General features: G+C 38.6%; 1 protein-coding gene across 1 annotated transcript in view; it reads right to left on the minus strand.

Moving 5' to 3' along the window:
- LOC116181546 (protein retinal degeneration B) overlaps positions 1-15,457 on the minus strand; it is a 39,346-nt gene extending 23,889 nt beyond the window's left edge. Inside the window, exon 1 of the mRNA XM_031501936.1 lies at positions 15,330-15,457. The gene's annotated coding sequence lies outside the window, so the exon portion shown is untranslated. The remainder of the gene's footprint in view (positions 1-15,329) is intronic.
- Between the last annotated feature and the right edge of the window lie 754 nt (positions 15,458-16,211).

The following is a 16,211-nucleotide window of genomic DNA, read 5'->3' on the forward strand; positions in this document are numbered from 1 at the left end:
TGCCAACATTTTTTTGTTGACGAATTTTCCATGTAATTGGTTTGAACGCCAATGTTTTACTTCATTACTCTCCGAAAAGCATGTCAGTGCTATTTATTGGTATTGAGCAAAACGTTCAATATCGTTTTGGCAAAAATGTGTCGATTGGGCAACGGGCTCAGCCCTATACCTACAGGGTGGCCAAATTTGGTCGTTAGTATGGGGTAACTTATATTGTATAAGTTACGACCTTCCGCTTCTCGAGGCATTCTTTGATTAATTTCAGTTTAACATCCGTGCGCTTCAGTTTTCTGGAAGGCGTTGTTGTTGACCGACGATGGACTGTTTCTCACGGATCTATAATCTTTCAAACAGCTTGCTGATCCACAATCCGCCAAAGCACTACATTCCGATTCATTCGAAGTTTCTTAGTGGTCCAAGATTGGAACACATAACCGGAAACGCAGCGACCATCACCTTGATCTGTCGCCCACTTGGCTGCGGCAAAACCGACCACTTGATCCGCTTCCTTCTGGCGTGCTGCAACGTTCCGCTGAGATATCGCAAGACTCTCTTCAAATACGACCAGTGCTCCTCTGATGGGTTAGCTTGAAGCTGGCGAAAAGCGAGGCCAAAAGTAATCCGTTCTTACGGTTGTAAATTAAATACACACATTACACGTTAATCTCAAGAATTGTGATCAGTGCAATTATGAAATCAACAATAAGGATAATAGTATACAGGGTGGTGACTTGCGTAACGCATCGTAGCGATTTCAATGTAAAATTCATAACATGCGATTATTGGCTCCCCAAATTATTTTAGAGCAAAAATGTATTGAAGGTTTTTTGTAGAAAAAAATTTTTTACGTCAATCAACCGTATTAGTTTTCAATTTTTTTCATAAAAAAGAAGGAAAATTGAAAAAATAAAACCCCCATCTTTTTCAATAATCTGTGATGCTATGGAATTTTGCTCTAAAATAATTTGGGGAGCCAATAATCGCATGTTATGAATTTTACATTGAAATCCCTATGATGCGTTACGCAAGTCACCACCCTGTATAATAACAAAACAAGAAAACAATTTAAAAAAAAAGAAGAAAAGGAGTGTCTTCAGTCAAGAATCTTTCCATCATGGATTTTTAGCGTTGCGTATGGGTAAACCCAAAGGTACGCGCCTCATATGCCCACCATACGTTAGAGATACTTACTTTACCGGCCACTACTCCACACGTGCATCCTTGCCAAACGACGAAACAACCTTCTATACTTGACCTATTCTGAAACGAGGACGCTGATGGGCCACTTTCTCTCTGCCTTCCTCCTATCTTCCTCGACAAAACGTTGTTAGGAACTAGAGGGGTTCATTCTACGACCACGATTCACCAGATCTTTACATACGTTAGGTACCAGTTTTTCTCATACGTAACTTACTCTTCATAATGTAAGTAGTTCTAGTGACTACGTATACAGGGTGTTTTTTTGGGAGCTTTAGTTAAAAGTTTCTGGGAAAGTAAAATAGGTAGGTTTTTGAAAATTTGTACTTAGGAGTTACTCTGAAGGCCGAATCTATGTAAAATATTTTCAAAATGTCCGCACTTCCGGAAACACCGGAAGTAGATCGTAATTCCGTTATTGGCAACCCCTATTTTTTTTGCATTTTTGGATTCTACGTGAAATTTCAGTTCTTTTGATACCCATATGTCGATATCTGCCATTTATGGTTTTTAAGTTATTTTGACTTTAAGAAAAAAAATGGCGGATGCAGATGGTACCTTGATAATTGATTACTTGAAAACGGTTATAGTCATGGCAACCCATTTTTATCAGTGCATAGAGAATGAATAGGGCTTTCTTTTAGTGTACTTAAAAAAAGTTAAGTTGCGTACAACCGCACCTATGGAAATCCAAATTTAAGAAACTTCAAAGTCTATAAACTCAGTTTTTTAAATGGAATGACCATGTTCTTAATATTGCATGAGATAGAGAATCGAAATTGGCATATTTTGACTATACATGTTCCTATAGCTATCTTTAACAGTTTCTGATTTATTCCCATTTCATTGAATTGATCTCGGAATTGATGCCATTTTTTTCGCATTTTTTTTTAGTAGTTGGCCATGATTTTATAACAATCGAATTTTAAACAAATCAAGGAATGGATTCTTTAATACCATTGATTCTAGTTCTAGTCTAAATAATTCATTAATAAATAACTCATTTATTATAGGACGGAAAATTTTTGAAAAATCTAAACAGAGTCGTTCAACTGAATTTCTTAAACCACTTATAAGTCTGGAAATTAAGAGAGGTAATGCGATATCTGTTCTAGCAACAATTCCATACCAAAAATGTTTCAACGAAATACGAAATACTTTTCCATAGAATTTGATTTGTTTTATACCAGACATTCCATGGCATGACGGATATTGAAAGATATGGAAAACCTTTGAAAATTAAGCTAAACTGATAAGTCTTTTAAGGGTTTTGGCACATGATGAATTGAACTAAAATATTTTCAAGATGGCGGAAGTAGCCATCAACTTTATTATTTTAGATAGGGACCCCCTATTTTTTCTACATTTTCGGATTCTACGTCGAATTTGGAGTACAACGATACCCCATAGTTGACCCTTTGCTCCAAGGACTTCGCCGATATTCAAGTTTCTGTGTCAAAAATTGAATTTGCAGGGGTAATTTTAAAAATTTATTATTCGAAAACGGTGAGAGATATTGCAAAACAGTTTTATTTATTAAGGAAAGATCGAATTTTCTTATGGTATGCGTAACAGTCTAAGGAAGTGAGACTACGTCACTTTTTCAAAGCTCTCAACTTTTAAACTTTTAAATATCCGTAATTCCATTTTTTCAAATGGCACCCCCCATTTTGTTCTTCACCCTTGTTTTCCTTTTTCCCAGACCTTTAATTTGATGCAAAATGTCAAAAGCTGCCTCAAGCGGTTACCGAGATATTCCATTTTTTAGTTACTTCTTGTGGAAAATTGATAAAAAAATTAAGTCGCTTGATGTTATTCTTTTGTTTTTATTATGATCATGTTTAAACGTCAAATTTTCGCTGCTTGAACTTATACTTCTCGTCAATAATGGCTCGTTTGGGTTACACTAATGAAAAGGGTCAACTAGTTGTACTCCAAATTCGACATAGAATCCGAAAATGTAGAAAAAATAGGGGGTCCCTATCTAAAATAATAAAGTTGATGGCTACTTCCGCCATCTTGAAAATATTTTAGTTCAATTCATCATGTGCCAAAACCCTTAAAGGACTTATCAGTTTAGCTTAATTTTCAAAGGTTTTCCATATCTTTCTAACTGACGCTCATCAAGAATGACCCTGTATATAACCCAAATGTCCCCGTTACAGATCCAACTACCTTCCTGTTACCACTCAAATCTTGCATATATTGACAATACTATGGAGAAGAGGACATTGCGTTTTCTTCTCCCCAATGTAATTTTGAAAGTCGTGATGAGGTAAACGAACGAAGAGATAGACGAACGATATTCAGGCTCAAATTTTTTCGTACACTCGGTACATACATCCATCGATTGCTCCCGTTTCACGTGTACCTGTAACGTATTGCGCCGAGTTTCGACAATCAAAAGCAATGAGGCTTCGAATAGCAAAAACGCACGATATCTCCAATATCTCCCTTACATTTAGGACAAAGTGAAAACAAACTGGAGAACTAAATCCGATTTGAGCCGCTTAAATTCTAACCCTACGAGAAATTCGAACAAATCCGACGGTAGCTCGAATTTCGCAAATTGATAAAACTTCATTACGACGACGAGAGGTAGACAAAATTGCGCGGAAAAAATGTGCGTGTATGGAACTTAATTAAAAGTTTTCGATGGGCGATCGACCCGTATTTACTGGGGGACGAGTTCCCATCGTCATTTTTTATGATTTCGAAACGCTTCAATTGAGAGAGATGGCAAAATTAATATATGGGCGGATTGTATTGATCGAAGCTAACGAATATTAAAACAATAGTCAAACTTATACATACACATAGGGATTTCCTATGTCTACTTTTAAATCATAAACAGTCTTCTGAAGGACGCCTAATTTTATGCAACCAAAATAACTTCTTGAAACAAATAAAGATCTGGCTGTCATATTAATTATTATTAATTTGAATATGGTTGCTTTGGCGCCACAGAAAATATCTCTTAAGCTCCTTTAAGTGTTACCGGCCAATTGAATTTATTAACTTTTTCTTTAGTTGAACGAAAATTAGAATAAAGAAGTCAAAGCGATAATGTTCAAATTAATTAATATGACAGGCAGATCTTCATTTGCTGTAGGTAGTTATTTTGGTTGCATAAAGTTAGGCGTCCTTCAGAAGGCGTTTTATCATTTAAAAGTAGACATAGGAAATCCCTATGTCTACTTCTACATGAATATCACTGTATATCCATATACCTAGGGCTTGGGCTTGGACGAAAACTATATGTTGTAATGTGACAAGTTTATGATTACAATACAAGACGAGAAACCCACCCGCCATGTTTATTCGAAGGAAAACAGAAACCGCATCTGATAAAGTCAACCCTATTCGATTCTATAAATGTAACATTGAGTGACATTATCGCACACGTTACACGCAGCAATCAACGAACCCGTCCTTCAAGCTCAATATTACATCACGGAACCGCTAACTCGATTTACATTGACAGTGTAATTTCCCTTGACGAAGTAAAGCGCAACTTTCATTACACCTCGCTAATTAAAATACGGCGCACGGAACTGCTTCCCGACGAACAACCCCCGAGGTAAACTATTCAAATATTTGCACTTCCTCGAGAGCTTCTTTAACACTCAAAAACACTCTTCGTGTGAGGGCAATAGAAACAACAATGCTCGAGAAGTTTGATTTTTGATTGACGAACATCCGGGCGCCAGCAGACCAGATTAGTCACCAGCGATAAGGAATGAACGAGGGTTCTTTCCGGTAAATGTGATCTGTTTCTTTGGGAATTCTCTAGAATGTTTCGTTATTTTCCGTTCGCTATATGAGCAAATTGAAGCGTGATTAATAAATGTCGATGTCGAAGTGATTATTAGTGAAGTTCGCGCTCGTATGTGATAAATTTACATGTTATAAATTTGTGTACAATACCCACTTGTAATTAAATTTACATTACAGTTTTCCACGTGTGCAAAATTTAAGAGAAATCCTCCACTGAAAGCAGAATGGCCGGAACGATAGTGATTTTTCACCAGAATGGCGTGTGAGACTTCTCCTGGCTTGACTACTGTAGTTCTATCGACCATGTTAGATAAAATAGATTAATTAAGCTCACGAATATTTTACAAGATCTAAAACGTATTCAAATATCTTTCTAAAATTAAACCCTAAAAATTTTACAAGTTCTGAAAAAATGCCGAAAACATTATTGACCATGAAAAGAGCGAGGAGTTGTTTTGCAGACATTCCTTAAAGGCAAAATTGGTAAATTAAGGGTTGGGGTGGATTATGTTTTATATTTGTAGTAGAGGTTAAGGGATTTTAGTTGGATTTATTTATATTACAAATCGCGCAAAAGTTGAAATGCTTAAAGGCAAGTTTTTACTTCTTACACCCTGCATATGTACCTACTTTAACTACCCCTTTTCGAAAGAGTTAACGATTTCCCTTTAATTTGCCACAAAAATGAGCATCTCATCCTTTCAACGACTGTAGAAAAATGGCATTTTTCCTAATCTACGCGTCATCCCGAAAATCTCGATCGCGTGTTACCTACCCATTCCTTTACGAAACCGAAAGCGAGCATTCCCTCAGGGGCGGACTGGGTAACTGCGGGCCATGTGGAATTGCATAGGTTACGGGCCATTAAAGTATTAGTGTAATTAATAAGAAAAAGTGTTATCCCGAGAAATTTTGGTGTAGTCGATTTTTGGAAAAAAAGGAAGGTTATACACTGCCTTTTTTCGAGCCCCGAAAAAAAATTGTCTCAGATCGACCCGGAAAAAAATTTTTCTTATAGAATGTGGCCTGTAGAATCAATAATTTCAAACAGTTCCAAGATTGGGCTACTAGTTCAAAAGTTACAGCCCTTTGAATTTTTTTTCGAAATTGGTTTCTAGTCTATAACTTTTGATTGTGAAGTCTGATCGAAAAAGTACGAATTGATTTGGATTCTACGCACCCAAATTAATAAGAAAAAGTGTTTTCCCGAGAAATTTTGGTGTAGTCGATTTTTGGTAAAAAAGGAAGGTTATACACTGCCTTTTTTTGAGCCCCGAAAAAAAAATTGTCTCAGATCGACCCGGAAAAAAAATTTTCTTATAGAATGTGGCCTGTAGAATCCATAATTTCAAACAGTTCCAAGATTGGGCTACTAGTTCAAAAGTTACAGCCCTTTGAATTTTTTTCGAAATTGGTTTCTAGTCTATAACTTTTGATTGAGAAGTCTGATCGAAAAAGTACGAATTGTTTTGGATTCTACGCACCAAAATTAATAAGAAAAAGTGTTTTCCCGAGAAATTTTGGTGCAGTCGATTTTTGGTAAAAAAGGAAGGTTATACACTGCCTTTTTTTGAGGCCCCGAAAAAAAAATTGTCTCAGATCGACCCGGAAAAAAAATTTTCTTATAGAATGTGGCCTGTAGAATCCATAATTTCAAACAGTTCCAAGATTGGGCTACTAGTTCAAAAGTTACAGCCCTTTGAATTTTTTTTCGAAATTGGTTTCTAGTCTATAACTTTTGATTGAGAAGTCTGATCGAAAAAGTACGAATTGATTTGGATTCTACGCACCCAAATTAATAAGAAAAAGTGTTTTCCCGAGAAATTTTGGTGCAGTCGATTTTTGGTAAAAAAGGAAGGTTATACACTGCCTTTTTTTGAGCCCCAAAAAAATTGTCTCAGATCGACCCGGAAAAAAATTTCTTATAGAATGTGGCCTGTAGAATCCATAATTTCAAACAGTTCCAAGATTGGGCTACTAGTTCAAAAGTTACAGCCCTTTGAATTTTCTTTCGAAATTGGTTTCTAGTCTATAACTTTTGATTGAGAAGTCTGATCGAAAAAGTACGAATTGTTTTGGATTCTACGCACCAAAATTAATAAGAAAAAGTGTTTTCCCGAGAAATTTTGGTGCAGTCGATTTTTGGTAAAAAAGGAAGGTTATACACTGCCTTTTTTTGAGCCCCGAAAAAAAAATTGTCTCAGATCGACCCGGAAAAAAAATTTTCTTATAGAATGTGGCCTGTAGAATCCATAATTTCAAACAGTTCCAAGATTGGGCTACTAGTTCAAAAGTTACAGCCCTTTGAATTTTTTTTCGAAATTGGTTTCTAGTCTATAACTTTTGATTGAGAAGTCTGATCGAAAAAGTACGAATTGTTTTGGATTCTACGCACCAAAATTAATAAGAAAAAGTGTTTTCCCGAGAAATTTTGGTGCAGTCGATTTTTGGTAAAAAAGGAAGGTTATACACTGCCTTTTTTTGAGCACCGAAAAAAAATTGTCTCAGATCGACTCGGAAAAAAATTTTCTTATAGAATGTGGCCTGTAGAATCCAAAATTTCAAACAGTTCCAAGATTAGGCTACTAGTTCAAAAGTTACAGGCCTTTGAATTTTTTTTCGAAATTGGTTTCTAGTCTATAACTTTTGATTGAGAAGTCTGATCGAAAAAGTACGAATTGTTTTGGATTCTACGCACCAAATTAATAAGAAAAAGTGTTTTCCCGAGAAATTTTGGTGTAGTCGATTTTTGGTAAAAAAGGAAGGTTATACACTGCCTTTTTTTGAGCCCCGAAAAAAAAAATTGTCTCAGATCGACCCGGAAAAAAATTTTCTTATAGAATGTGGCCTGTAGAATCCATAATTTCAAACAGTTCCAAGATTGGGCTACTAGTTCAAAAGTTACAGCCCTTTGAATTTTCTTTCGAAATTGGTTTCTAGTCTATAACTTTTGATTGAGAAGTCTGATCGAAAAAGTACGAATTGATTTGGATTCTACGCACCCAAATTAATAAGAAAAAGTGTTTTCCCGAGAAATTTTGGTGTAGTCGATTTTTGGTAAAAAAGGAAGGTTATACACAGGGGCGGACTGGGTACTTACGGGCCATTAAGCCAGTGTAGTAATGAAGGTGCCGGGGGGAGGGGGGGGGGTAGCTCTGAGGTGCACCACAAAAACATTTTAAAATACTCCTTCCAACGGGCCATTATGATCTACAGGCCAGGTGGCAATCGCCACCCGCCCCCCCGGGCCAGTGCGCCCCTGCATGCCCTTACTTCTAATTACTAATTGGTAATGAAACACTCCGAGTGCAAGGTCTGTGTCAGAAATGGAGACGTTAATTAAAAAGGACAGCTCACATTTTAATTGGATTAAAACAAACACTCCGTCCTGATGGGATTAGCGGGCACGAAAATTTCCTTCGGCCTTTTTTTTAAGGGCGTAAACTGCAATTAAAATTTCACACTTACCGTCTTACGGGACGCGCAGACTGTGTGTACTTTGGTTTTAGTTTCACAACAACTTCTAATTGTCACTTTAACGGGCGGAAAATGCGTTACATCGCATTTCGAAAACCGACCGAGCTACCTGCAGCCCACGTCACTGCTACTCCTCTATTGCCAAACGGAGGGACTCGAGCGTCGCGACGACAACCTATTGATCTGACGATGAAGGCCTAACCATCGCAACCCAGCTTATCTTGAGAACGAATTGAATATTCCCTGATCCAAGTACCTACACGTGCCAAAACACCTGTTATGTTGTTATTTTTTTCCTACTCGACGGGCAATGGACGGGGTGGCGGTTTTTAATTAAAATTGCTCAAAGGGCACACGCTCTCGTAGTTTCCCAAACTTCCTTTGATGTCGCTAACGAATTTTTACACCTTATGCCGATGAAGGGCGCGTACACTAAGAGAACTTGCCCTTTGAAGTCGACTTTCGCAACATGACGGTGAAAACTATGTCTATGTGTACCCCCCCCCCCCTCTCGGTCTGGGTCAAACACCTCTTTAAAAAATAATTAATATACACTGTAATATGTTTAAAAAGCATACCTTGAAGAACCTTTAAGACCATTTATAAACTCTGTCCTGGGTTCTTAAGAAACTTCCAAGAGCTCCAAATCTTTAAGAGATTCGGAAGCGTTTAAAGGACTTTTCAGTTGAGCGTTTAAGAGGTTTCCCGGGTCTTTTAAGCGTCAGTCACGGTCGCAAATTACCTCCAACAGTTCCCTTCGAGTGTCTCCTGGGTTTTTTTGTGAGACTTTAAAAGCGTCAGCAGAATCTACAAAACACAATCTCTACAGAATGTCTAAAGCGCTCTTATTAGGCCCTGGCAGCGTTTCTATATACCGAGAGTGCGTTGTAATCAATTAGTGAGGCTGCTGATGGAGCAATGAAAACCACGCCAACTTAAACCACCATGAAGGTACGTCTGGGACTAGGGCCTTTACACTTAGCCGTGGAGGCAAAGGCCCGGAAGGCTTCTATACGACAGACTAAATCATTACGACCAGTGGAAGCATCGAGGCAGCCTCCTTTGGTACCGGCGGATTTAGGAGGAACCCCTCAGGTCCGACCCCGCTCGTCTGGGAGGGAGAAGCCGAGGCTGGAGCGCCGTCTCCTGTTAATGGCCTTTCAGAGGCTTATAGGCCGAATGTATACGCGGTGAGGTGTGCTACCTTTGTAAAGCTATAAATAATTACAGAATCCCCACGGAATCTTTACAGAATCGTTACACTATCATTACATAAACTCCTCAAAATCTCCACATATCTACAGGCTGTACATAATAACAGAATCTGATCGAGATCTTTGTAGACTCTTTGCCTATCCCCAAACTCTTTGGAATATCCGTAGTTGTCCTCCATCAGGTGGATGTACAGGGTGGCCAAATAAGAATGCGAGGTACTGTATCTGGGAACCTGTCCATCGTAGAGGCTTGAAACTTGAAACTTGAAACTTTGACATATGCCTGGCGTCGCCGCCTCTCCCAGGATTTAGTCAACTGTCGTGAGGATGCGTCCCTGGTAGACACTATCAGGGACGTTTCTCCACTACTTTGTTGCCATCGCGCTGGGCGGCGACATATGCCAAACAATGTGGTGGATTTTGTGGATTGGGGGGGTTGTGGGGGGGCGGCTAACTGGGTGTTATCCGACCCGAACGGGTACGGCCACAGCTTCGCCACTGGTATTCTGCCTTAGAGGGAACTCTGCTTTCTAGTGATAGTTTCTTCTCCGGGCGTTCATTGGCTTGCGATGTTCCTATCCTTTGATCCCGTTCCCTTCCCTGTTTTACCTCGTGTTAGGCCCTTTTTATTGTTGTCCTCTCCCTGCGTTACTTTCTGTCCCCTTTTCCTCCTCCCCTTGGCTTCTTCCTCCACCTCCAGTATTCTTCTGCTTTCTTTCTTCCTTGATGTGTGTCTTTGCTCGTCTCTTCCCATAGTAATCCCCGAGACCTCTACCGTTTGGTTTATGGTGGTACTCCATGTGTGGCAGGGTCGGCGTACCTTCCATTCCGAGGCATACAACTAACGGTAGTACACATTTGTAATTAACACATTACTCGGACACTTTTTAATGAAGATTTCAAATATGGCATCCTGTTTTCGATAACTCTCCAGATGACGGAGAAACACGTGGTAACTTTAGTTTTTCTTATGGGCGCCATTTTGAATTTTCACATTTTGAGATTACGTCTTTCTTTCTCTTTACAACGATATATCACACATGGTGGTTCAGTATCACATTTTTCTTAAAAATACGATTTTTAATTTTTTGAGAAGAGTGCATTGGAAAAAGAAAACGTTCTTTTGTTGTGAACAAAAGGTTGACTTATTTAATGTAGTGCCATTTAGGTTTATGTTAGTTGTATGCGAAAATACCTTTTTCAAGTGCAGATCAAACAGATATGATCCAAATTTACTACACTTCTCATCGAAATGCCCACATGACTGCTGAATTTCTACTTCTCTGACAACGCTGCAACCATACTGATGGATCAAACTGTCAAACTTTTGTTGACAACAAAAGAACGTTTTGTTTTTCCAAAGCACTCTTCTCAAAAAATGAAAAATTGTATTTTTAGGAAAAATGTGATACTAAACCACTATGCGTGATATATCGTTGTAAAGAGAAAAAAAGACGTAATCCCAAAATGTCAAAATTCAATATGGCGCCCATAAGAAAAACTAAAGTTGCCACGTGTTTCTCCGTCATCTTGAAAGTAATTAAAAACAGGATGCCATATTTGAAATCTCCATTAAAAAGTGTCCGAATAATGTGCTAATTAGAAATGTCTACTACGACTAGTTTATCATAAAAAAAATTAAAAACGGAAATCAGAAATTTTCGTTTTTTTGTGATATCTTCAAAACTATTGAAGATATTTGAAATGTCTTTTCAGGTTCTTATTCAGCACGAAAATTGGCAACTTTGCCCCCATTTAACCAACTTTCTATCTCTTAAGATAAGTGAGATCCCCACAGTGGCACTCGAAAAATGGACACCGTGTATATATATCTCAAGATATCGAGATGCTGTTTTCGCGAGCTTGTTTAGGCATCATTTAGCTACTTTTTCATGAAAAAAAAATCGAACCAACGCATTTAATTTTTTTGAGAAAATTAACCATTTCTGTCGGAATGTCGAAAAAAGCCCTCAAGCGGCGATATGTGAAACTAACAAAACATCAAATAGTATAATATTTGTAGCTGAAGAATAGCTCTTTTGAACTAAACCGAGTTTGTTTAAATCGGCTCAGCCGTTTCGAAGATACAGGGTGTTCTTTACGGAAACCTTTGAATACCCCCCACCACTTTATTTTTAGAAATACAGGAAAAATTGTCAAACAAAAAAGGTTAGGTTAATATAGCGGAATTCACAGAAAAATCACTTTTTTAGATTCCAAATGTCAGTTACGCCCCCTAGCGACCATTGCCGAAACTTAAAAATATTTTCCAGGTTTTTCTCGTGGCCGTTTCAGTAATAAATTTTTTTACCGCAAGCCTCTAAGATGGACAGGTTCCCAGATATAGTACCTCGCATTCTTAGTTGGCCACCCTGTAGTCTGTACACACTCCTACATTTGAAGTTTCTGACTTGACTCGCGTGATATTTTAGTCTGCCTCGAATTTAGCGGAAAACGTGTGAAAAATTAACATTTGCCGGAAAATCCGCATTTGTATCGCTCTATAAATTGGCAATGTCGTCTCGTTCCATTTAATCTTTGTTTGTAAGCCCGTCGACGCTTTTTGGCACTCGTGTCGCGTGTGGGCGGACATACTTTGTGTATTTCCGCGAGCGATCGATCTTCCCTTTAAAAACCGCGAAAAGGCCGACACAATTAATGCTAATTAGGTTGGAAGAAAGGTAATTAAAGCCACCGTCCTTCATATAAGTGCGTTTCTCGCCCGAGTCTTTAACGAGGGCAATTACGGACACGGGGGGTAGCTCTTTATATCGTTAAGGTCAAAGTGCATCCAGCAATTGCAAATCGAGGCAATAAACCTCGCGCCGACCTTCCCGGGCGTATATTAAAACTAATGGGAATTTGTGTAGGTTTTCGGCTGTCGGTCGAGTCGGTTTCGCCGTTGTTTTTGGGGGTGGAAACCGGCGAAACACGCGTTACCTTTGACATTTAGCGAGCTCCGACCGGGTCACTCTGGCGCAGCTCTCTCTCGCAATTTCCGGGCTTCCATTTCACCTCGACGCTCATTTTTTTTTTTGCGATCCGCACATTTTCCCTTTCGATATCGGCACCGATAAGTGGGCCTAATTAGTCGATCGATTGATGGGGTGGCGTCGCTCGACGCTTTTGATGTTCGTTTAGATGAGATCTTCTGACAAACCGCCGTTAATAGGTATCCTCGAATAGGATGCAGAAATCCTCCCTTTGAGAATTGAAACTGACAGCATTTTCTTTTAATTCTGCAAAACTTCGCGCTCTTTCTTACCTTTGCAAATAAAAAGCAATATGTTACTTTATTTTCCAGGTTCAAGCGAATAATGTGTAAAGGCTAAACTAGAGAAAATCTAAGAGAAAGATTCGGGTTGCGCTTTGGTAATGTATATTCGTCCAAAGCTCGTGGAACCAGCGAATTGAGACTAATCCTTCCGATCCCGACCCCGTATATGAAGAACCAGTTGAATCTTTCAGCAAACACGGAGGACAATGAGACTTGTGTTTGAGTCAGGTCGGCTGACCTAATGCACAAACCCAAAATATTACTGCGATATTGTGTAACGTAAAGTCCTTCGTCCAAAAAGCTCAAGTATGTATGATATTATATGATATTATTTTTTTAACAGATCTCCTTTACAATATGGGCCTCGAAGTAGCCCATGTCAGGGTGCCAGGAGGAAGAAGACACTTCTCCGCATATACTGTGTTACTGGTTCCTTGGGAGAATGATGATGCACTCGGGAATGCTGAGAGAAGCTGCTTCCAGAAGGATTCGAGACTACAACTAAACAGCGTCGGGTTGACAGGGGACCACTTCTGAGAATAATAGTAATAACACTTTTCATCTGAAAATCGACTGCGGCATCACCATCGCTGCAATTTTACTATCTGTATGCGTACGTAGTTATAAATGTGAGAATGTCCAATCTAATAAAGTCGTGAGAAAAAAACATTGTCACCATACATTTTATTTGAACACTAATGGATTGATATTATCGCCAAAACCTCTCCCACGAGAGTTCCGGTACGTAATGTAGGCCTTTCGTGTTAATAAAAAATATATCACAAAAGGAAAAACTCCCCGGAGTGAAAAACAATAGACCCGTTAGCTTTTTATTGTCAAGTCAATTACTAATTGAAATCATTTAAACGTTTAAATTACAAAGTTCTGGAATTGAAATGTTTCAAATGAAGTAGCTTCGATCCGTGACGTCAAGGAAAAGTCTGACGTAATACGCGAACGTCATTGGAAATTGGGTTTCTGGATTCCTTGATTCTACGAATACGATTTCACAAATTCATCGAAGCGATGTCCCAATTAACTGCGTTGTAGGTATTTATGAGCTCAGCCCAGACGGCGTGCCCCGCGTTGGGCGCCAAAACGTTTGTTTTGGTAGTAACTGCGTTCTATTTTTAATAACATCGCATCCCATCTGTACGGCCCATAATTCTTAATGGTTTCAGTACTATGCCTAATGAGTGGCAGCGTTACTAAAAAAACAAAATCGGCGAAAGCGTTTCCTTATCAATGTAAACAAAGAAGCGCGTTTGTTTCAATGGAATAGACCAGACCTGACAGCCTAATTCCCAAATCTACGTGACAAGAGACAGTTTCCAACGGAGTGTTGCTTCAAGCCCCGTAACTCGTTCGGGAAAATGGCTCGATGGAACAGATATAAAACCAAAATATTAAGTGGGGCGCAAATTGTATCACAAAAGAAATTCTATAATCACAGAACCAAAATCTTTGGTATATTGCAAACCCAATTCCCACAAGCACATTTTCATCCCACTTCTGATATTTTTTGTAAAACACCAGTTCATCTTTTCGCAGGAAGAGAGAGTGCTTAAAGTCACTCGATATAGAAAGTACCCCAATCATCCGCCATTTTTGGGCAAATTTGCTGCCAACTTAAAAAAATTGACAAATAAAATCTGAATAGCTGTAATTTTTTATAACCTAACTTCATAGTACTGTCATGTTTTATAAAAACAGATGTAACAATTCCTAACATTAAAGTTACTAGAATCTGGTAACTTCCCCCATTTTTGGGCAAAAATCGTGCTTTCTCTCTCTAACACACGAGCCCAATGGATTGCGGTACTTTCTATATTTTAGTGACTTTAACAGTGCTTACAGAAGGGTGACATCTGGTAAATTGACCTGGCAACTAACACTCAGTCATAATTGTTTTGGACCACTCTGTATACACTTTGCATGTTTCAAAATACACGTCAATTCTCTCCCAGTAGTTACCATAAAAAACAGCGAGTTTAGTATCCCTTTTCTGGGGTTGTATTTTGGCGCCAAAACAGCAGAAACCAGGGAGTGGTCTACGGAGTGAACCCTTAGGCCTCCTCGTCCATCCCCAAATTAACCAAATCGCCCCCACCGCAAGAATGACCCAACTATCACCGACGACCACTACTTTTGCTATTCGAAATTCAAATGTTCCCAGTTTTATATTATTATAATCGCACCTAAATTGATACGTGATCGGATGTTAACATCCGTTTGTTTGTTTATTTACCAAACGACATTTCCAGTTTAGAAATTAGTCTAATTACGGTACAAAGTCGAAAACTGGCTGGTAAAAAAGAGGTTGCAGGCGCTTAAATTAAGGGTCGTTGGGGTAAACGCGAGGGGCCTAAGCAATTAAATAAATTTACCTGCGTATTTCAACGGGGGTGGACCATTCGGTTCTCTTGAGAAGAAGACCAGTCACAAAGTGTAAATTAGTTCAATTGTAAAACTCGCACAAACGCACCATGCACAATCTCCAAAGCAACTGAAGGTAAACCTTCAAAAACAGCTGGGTCGTTAACGGCTGTTGTCTAAAAGCGCGGCAAAGTTACTGGATTGGATCCTCGTTTTCGATATTGTAGACACATCCGATTTCTGTATTTAAACCGGAATTTATATATAAATGCGACTCTTCATAATGCCCATCCTTTTGCTTTTTGAAAAATTATTTTTTAATATCTACTTCCTAGAATTCTTGACGTTTTTTTTGGAAATTATTATGTTAAAAAAATCATTAGATTGGTGTTTGAACTACAGCTCCTATATATGTCATATATATTCTTCTCTTATATATATGATATATGTTTTATATTCAGGGGCGGACTGGGTAACTGCGGGCCAGGTGGAATTGCATAGGTTACGGGCCATTAAAGTATTAGTGTAGTAATGATGGTGACCGAGGGGGGGGGGTAGCTCTGAGGTGCACCACAAAAACATTTTAAAGTACTCCTTTCTCGAAAATAAATTACCATACAGTTTTTTTTTATTGCAGCATATACAATCCACACGAGGTGCGTCGCCTATCATTGTATTTCAGCACTTTCATGCTACGACAAAAAATGATAAATTCATTGTAAAACACTTCAATTAAAACAGAATTTTTAAATTTTTTAACAACCTAACATCAACCCCAATTAGAGAAACGTGTTAATAATTTATTAATAGTGCAAGAAACTAAATACAGCACATACTTATAAATTTCCAACGGGCCATTATGACGTACAGGCCAGGTGGCAATCGCCACCCGC

Source organism: Photinus pyralis, unplaced genomic scaffold, assembly GCF_008802855.1.
Source record: "Photinus pyralis isolate 1611_PpyrPB1 unplaced genomic scaffold, Ppyr1.3 Ppyr1.4_LG9, whole genome shotgun sequence".
Classification (NCBI taxonomy): Eukaryota; Metazoa; Arthropoda; class Insecta; order Coleoptera; family Lampyridae; genus Photinus; species Photinus pyralis.